This window comes from Agrilus planipennis, unplaced genomic scaffold (assembly GCF_000699045.2).
Source record: "Agrilus planipennis isolate EAB-ADULT unplaced genomic scaffold, Apla_2.0 scaffold258, whole genome shotgun sequence".
Lineage (NCBI taxonomy): Eukaryota > Metazoa > Arthropoda > Insecta > Coleoptera > Buprestidae > Agrilus > Agrilus planipennis.
The window spans coordinates 355,112-362,345 of record NW_020442425.1 but is presented as its reverse complement, the minus strand read 5'-3'; the positions used below and the strand labels follow the sequence as shown (position 1 = coordinate 362,345).

Here is a 7,234-nt window from a genome sequence, read left to right as displayed (position 1 = left end):
TATTTGTATTCTGATAATTATCAGGTACCTTTATCTGTTACCGTTTGTAGGTACGTATGCATACATAGCTACATGTGGATGTATATGTACTACTTTTAAAGAGATACCTAGGTACCTCATCAAAAATTTGAAAGGTGCCAATCAAATAAACTTGGCATTTCAACGGTGCCGAAGCAGACATATTTGCTCCTCACGTAAACAGTATTGAGTACTTCCACCCTCCTTTCTTTTTGTAAATGACAATTGACAATACGTTTGTCTATTATTTCACATATTCTACTACTATTTATGCATGCACCACTTGTTGATAAAATTTCATTTTTTGTACTTCTTTACTTATCTTGTTCAAAATTTTCTCTGCTGCTTTCTTCTTATGAATGACAAATAATAACATTCAATTTAATATTCTCATATTTTTCAAATACTCTCATTGTTAAGTACAGACAATTCCTATTTTTCTCTTTACGCGCTTCGCGGTGGCGGACGCGACTTTTGAACGTTTACATGTGGCATTTCCCGATTTCTCCTCCAATGAAAGGCATTACAATTTATTATTATTATCGTTACCAATTTTTGTTAAAACTTTTTTTGAACGTAGACAATGATAATATTTTTTATGACCGTATGCTGTTTTTCTTATGCAACCCATTTTACAAAATCTTTAAACGCTGCGACACCGCCATCTGCCAGGTCTAACCACTACTATTTTGACAGGAGGAGTTAATACCGCATGGTACGCCATCTTTCTCACTTTTCCAGTTGAGAAATTAATACGACAAACGGCTAAGGCACGTCCATTAATATATGTCTGTGCCATCGCCAATGTATTCTCAATGAATATTATATATCTTATATCTATGGCTACGTCTGTGACAAATGTCAGTGAAGTTCAAATTAAGCACCATTTGTGTCTTGTAGGGTTGAACGTAGTGCCGCCTAAAACCTAAGTTGATATATGTTGCTTTCTAAAACTAGCAAGTATGAATGACTAACCAGTTTGGTTATAAACACAGCTGTAAAAGGACGGATTCAACAGCCTCATTTATTGGTGGTTAAAGTAAACGTTAAAAATGAATAATTCCATATAAAGGTATTTACCTCTGGAAGAATTATCAAGAGCAGTTTTAAAAATCAGTAGTGATGGGAAATCATAATAATTGATTTCGCTTTGTATAAAACGTGGCCAGCGTGTGCAACTAATAATTGCCTGAACTGTTAGTGGTATAATCTAAACATTCCATGAATTTATTATCTCAACTGGTAGGTAGTAATATATATTTTTATAAGTTTGATATAACTAAAGAAATACAATATATTTAGGAAAGTATCTTTTCAGATTATTTTTAAAATACAAATGGCATGAAATGTGTCAACTGGTAAAATACCTATTATGTTATTTGAAGTTCTTCAGTGTGAAAACATGGTTCTGCATATTGCAAAGATGTCTTACATAAGCGACTTTGATATCCTTTTGTAGTGAAAATTGTCATTCGATTTTTTTTGAGATGATGTCTAGTAGTTTGGCACTTGTAAACTAACTGCAATTGCCGAATATATCCTACTGATTCCCAGTTACATAAATTCTGGTGCAGTTACTCATGTTGTCTCATGTCTTAACGAAGCTAATAAGGTAATCTGATGTGCTTGTTTTTGGTATTTTCGACTTTCTGATTGCTACATCCATTTCACTAACTCGATGTATAAATGAGTATGTGAAGGGAAACTGTATTCATTCAAGTAAGCAGTTGAAATGTGATGCCGATTAACTACTCTTTATGCACCTACTCATGACAAAGGTGGCTAGATATATTGTATTTGTTGTCAAAAATTTAAAGCATTTAAGAAATGAAGGAAGAGGTGGATTGCAGGTGTCCAGAGTCCAAGCATATTCTGAAATTATGCATGTTTTAAATGTAATACGACTCAGCCGTTTTGTAAATAACTTCTGAAATCTATTTCCTTATAATTTTTTTAAGTGACATGATCAAATTATCAATCCAAATACATCTTAGTTTGCCAGTTGTGTAATGTTTTGGCACATTTTATTCCAAAATTTTGGATTTTCAAGGTGGAAGTAGAAAGAGGAGACCTGTAAATATTAATTAAAAATTAATAGGAAGACACTTTTTTTGTGGTAATTAGGGGTATTTTCCTTTTAATTTTTAATTTCAATGTGGAAGTATAAACACACATTTAATTAGCATATTATTCATCTCAAGGGGAATCACTCACAGGTATGTGGTAAAAAGAATTTGATTGTACCTCTGCCATTTGGAATATATTGCAATTGCATTTGAATATTAGTTCGAAAATGTCTCAATTTTGTTTTCATCGCAAGGATAATTGTATAAATATTAGGCAACTTTTGATTTTAATTTGTTTGTACAGAGCGAATGTGCCGGTAGTCAGCCATCTAAAAGCTATCTCTATTTTCTATTTTGCATTTTAAAAATGTTAGTTGGAATAAAAACCTCTTAATAATTATGAAATACTTTAATAATCATGAATAATCATGAATAATTATTAGATTCCAGAAGTATTGTTTTGATTCCTTATTTTAATAATTCTTTATTATGAGTGATTTTAAAAAGTTTCCTTAGCTACCAATAATTTAACCTTTTATAACCTGAATTTTGATTTTTGCTTTAATGCTAGGAACATGTGGTAGCATAGAGTTTAAGAATATAATATAATGCAGAAGAAGAGCCAAGCAAACATTAATCGAATCTTCTACGTTGCAATCGATGTAGAGACCAACATTCTATTTTAAACACATGATACGTACACTAGAAATTTACGTTTGAAGCATTTTTTTTTACGTAGCTGCTTGCTTTCGGGTCTCACATTTCTTGTTTTTCAATTTTTGGCCTCATGTCTTTTGGTGGAACAACCCGTTTCTTTGCCTCAAGAAATTCAGCCAATATTATTTCTGCTTCATAGCAAATCCGTTTTTTATACTCGGATATTAATAGTTTATGGCTCTTTTTGGTTTCTTATAAAATTGAAAAAAAGTGGTTGAAATGTAGTATTTAATTTTTATATATTAATTTTTTTAATTATTTAAACGTGAATCGGCTTTGTACTACAGAAATAAGAAAGAATATGTGTATAGTTTCAGTAACAAACTAGTTATTTAGTCTATAATCAAAAAACGTACTTTCACAGCTAATTTTGTCTTGTTTAAAGAACTCAACTTGGTACTTTTTCGTCCCCCCCTCCAATAACAGAGGAATATGCTACGACATTGAGACTGATCGTAACCAAAATGTTAGTTCGATATCTGTTTTATCTTTAAATTATTGTATACTTATTTATATTGAATAAGTTAGACACATAGACAAACCACGTCGTAGGCACCGTATTTTTCATTTAGACAAAATTTAAATGTAAATATAAAAATATGAGGCCCTTATCAATATAAAGAATATTCTAAAATCGTTTTTCAAAAATTTAATTTTAATAAACATTGTTCATACTTTTAATTGAAAAATCGATACGACAGAACCATTGGATGTCATATTATGAAATTTGGTACAACATATACAAAAATATACATAGAGACAGAATGGGACTGCAATAAAACGTGCCTAAAGTCAGCAGCTATGGATATATACTAGGTCTTAAACAAAACGAAAGTAGGAGACCCTGGATAACAAATGAGATTGTAGGATTAATAGAAGAAAGGCGGAAATACAAAAACAGGACAGACAAAAAAGGACAAAAAACATATAAGGCTATAAAGTGGGAAATAGTTAGGAAATGTAAGGCAGCTAAGGAACAGTAGATTGATAGAATGTGCAAAGAAGTAGAAGAAAAATTTTAAGTAGGTAAAACCGATGAGGCTCATAATGTGATTAAAAGGAATTTTAGAAATGTAGGGTACAGTAATAATATAAGAAACGAGGCAGGGGTCGTTTTGATTGAAAATGAGGAAAAGGCAGATAGGTGGAAAGAATATTTAGAGAACCTGTACGCAGGCCAAGAATTAGGAGATATATACAGAAGGAAGATAGTGTGGAGATAGATGAGCTATGTTATCCCATAATGAGAGTACAGTTCGAAATAGCATTAAAATCTTGAATAATAATAAGGCTCCAAAAATAGATGGCGTCCTCTGGGGTAAAGCACTCCGGACGTAAACTAGTCCCCCATTCGGATGTCCGGGCGCGGACTACCTCGGGGGATGTCATCAAGAAGTACAATAGGGATAGGTGTAATATTTCACGAGTCGGAGCGTGGAATGTTAGGACAATGAGGCAACTAGGAAAATTAGACAATATAAAAGTAGAGATGGATAGATTAGAATTAGATATATTAGGTATTAGTGAAGTCCGTTGGCCCGAAGCTGGAGACTGCTGGAGTGGGGACTTTATAGTAATACATACAGGATCGGTAGAAGGTAATTCGGGGGTAGGAATTGTAATGCGTAGGAAAGTAAGGCAGAGTGTAGAAAGTTATTTATAAAAGAGCGATAGGATAGTTATGGTTACATTAAACTCAAAGCCGGTAAGAACGGTAATAGTACAGTGACGAAGACGTAGAAGCAGTTTATGCAGATATAGAGGACGTGTGAAGTTTAGTGAAAGGACAGGAAAACATAATACTTCTAGAAGATTTCAACGCAGTAATAGGTGAAGGTAAAGTGGGTACAATAGCAGGTTCTTTTGGATTAGGCATTAGAAATGATAGGGGAGATAGGCCGATAGAATTTTGCATTAAACATAACTTAATCGTCGCGAATACTTTATTCAACCGTCACGTTAGGAGGCGCTATACGTGGAAGATGCCAGGTGATTTAGGGAGATATCAGTTACATTACATACTTGTTAGGTAAATATTTAAAAATCAAGTGAAGGACTAGTGTTATTACAACCAGTTTTTCATAAAACATAAAAAACAGAATGTCTAATAGAAAAGATTTACAGTATGAGTTTTTGATCTTAACAGTTTGGTTTCTTATTACTGACTAACTAATATTAAACGTATAGAGTAATACACAATATAATATTGTATGTGATACATTACATACATTCGTAACCTGATAAGGATATTATTCCCGCGAAATAATTTTGAGAAACAAAAACATTGTAGGTATAAACAAATGTCGCTGTCGTTGCTATCGACAAGGTTTCAACAGCTCTCGTCAACGATGAGTGCATTTGTTGTATCCATAACTCTACATTTTTCGGTAAAATAGCTTAACTTTATACTTCTCAAAGGTTTCGTCATCATGTCAGCCAACATTTCATCCGTTGGACAGTGTGTAAATTTTATAATACCCCTCTGATAAATGTTTCTGATGAAATGGTATTTTGTGTCAATGTGTTTGGTACGGCTACTAAATCTTTCATTCACGATTTGTTTTAGGCAGCTCTGATTGTCTTCGAACATAATTATTTTTATTGATTTTGATTTCCCGAAATCGTTTATTAGTTTTTTCAACCACATTGCTTCCTGAAATGCTTCTGCAAGAGTTATATACTCTGCTTCAGTGGATGTTTGATTTTCGATCGTGTTTATTTTCCGCCTAATCGGCGTCCGCGTAACCGTCATAACACCGTGTGTCATTTTCTTTTGAATTTACAAGAATCAAACATTAATGTTCTTTTTAAATAACGCTCTATTCTTTTTGCTTCATTCCAGTCTGTCTCTGTTTGGTTTATTATGCTGACTTAAGATTGTCACGGCAGCACAAATATTCGGCCTGGTATTTACCGCTAAATACAACAGCGTGCCTATCAGTTGTTGATACTTTTTATTATCCGGCAATTGTTTATTTCTTTGTATTTTTAAGTAGACCGGATCGATTGGAATAATCGAGTCCTTGGCGTCTTGTAAACTGAATTTCTTTAACATTTTTTCTATGTATAATGTTTAATTAAGTAAATAAATCCCGTCATTGTTTCTTTGAATATTGATACTTAAATAATGATTTAATAAACCTAAATTAGTCATCTCAAAAAAAATTGATAAATGTTTTGCAACGGAATCTATCAGTTCTATGTTTTTATCAACTATTAGAAAATCGTCAACATATACCACGAATAAAATTACTGTGTTGTTTACGTGTTGTATATAGGGTTATATAATTATAATATTTATACCACAGATTCCTACGGACATTTGGAACATAAAATGTTATAACACTTTTGACTTTTCAAACAAAAAATTATAAAATTATAACAGTTTTGATGCCGGCCCTGCACAATCGCAAATTAATTACAATTGCCAGCTGATCCTAGAAAAATTCGTCTTCAGTAGGTCGGAATCATCTGCTTTTTGCTGTAACGTTATTGTTATGTTTGGTATTAAGTTACGGATCAGCCGAAGAAAATGCACTCGCGTTAAGGTCCATTAGATGACAGCCAACATATTAGAAAAACTACGTACCTATCACAACGAAAATTGTGCCCCAATGCGTAAACGGAATATTGAGTACTACACAAAATCGTACAACAAAAAAAATTTTTTCGGAATAAGCCAATTGTAAATACGAACATTGCATCATTACTTATCTTCATACTGAATTGTTTTTTAACTTTACTGTTAATGTTTTATTTACGATCGATGCATATTTAATTGATTATTATTAACTGAATAATTTATTCAAAGCAGTATACAAAAGAATCTTAAAAATAATTGTGATGACAAATTTTAGTTATTATATCTATTTGTATTACAATACTAAACAAATACAATGTTTAAACCATGAAAAATTGTAAAATAAGAAAAACAGTGAAGCATTTATTTATTGCTACTTTTTTTATGTACGAGCTGATTCACGATTCTCCAGGATGCCGTAATTCTTCTGAATATCTCTTATGTGAGGTAAAGGTGGTAACTTCCCCGTCCTTAGGTTGTCAGCAAAATGGGTTTTGACACAGCGAATCTCTTCTTTTGTCCACCTTGTCTTTATTGCAGTGCTAGTTTTTTTGCATTTATCATGACGAGGATTTTTCCCTTTCCATTTTTTTTGTGAATGACCTGTATTAGAGTATTTATGAATAATTTTATTAATGTCTGTTGAGGAGTCCATAGTATCATCAATACTTCCTACATCTAGATCTGATTGCGATGATGAAAATTGGTTTACGTCACTTAAACTGTCGTTCTGCTTCGATTTCGAGGCCGTTTCTAATACCTTTGATATCCCAAGGATATCAGTTTTTGCAACTGATTGCCTGTAAATATTTTTATGAATTTTCAAATCATGGCCCATAAATTTTGCAAAATT

General features: G+C 32.4%; 1 protein-coding gene across 1 annotated transcript in view; it reads left to right on the top strand.

Moving 5' to 3' along the window:
• Nucleotides 1-888: 888 nt before the first annotated feature.
• LOC112906305 overlaps nucleotides 889-7,234 on the top strand; it is a 44,732-nt gene continuing 38,386 nt past the window's right edge. The window contains exons 1-2 of the mRNA XM_025980212.1: nucleotides 889-1,260; nucleotides 1,337-1,630. The gene's annotated coding sequence lies outside the window, so the exon portion shown is untranslated. The remainder of the gene's footprint in view (nucleotides 1,261-1,336; nucleotides 1,631-7,234) is intronic.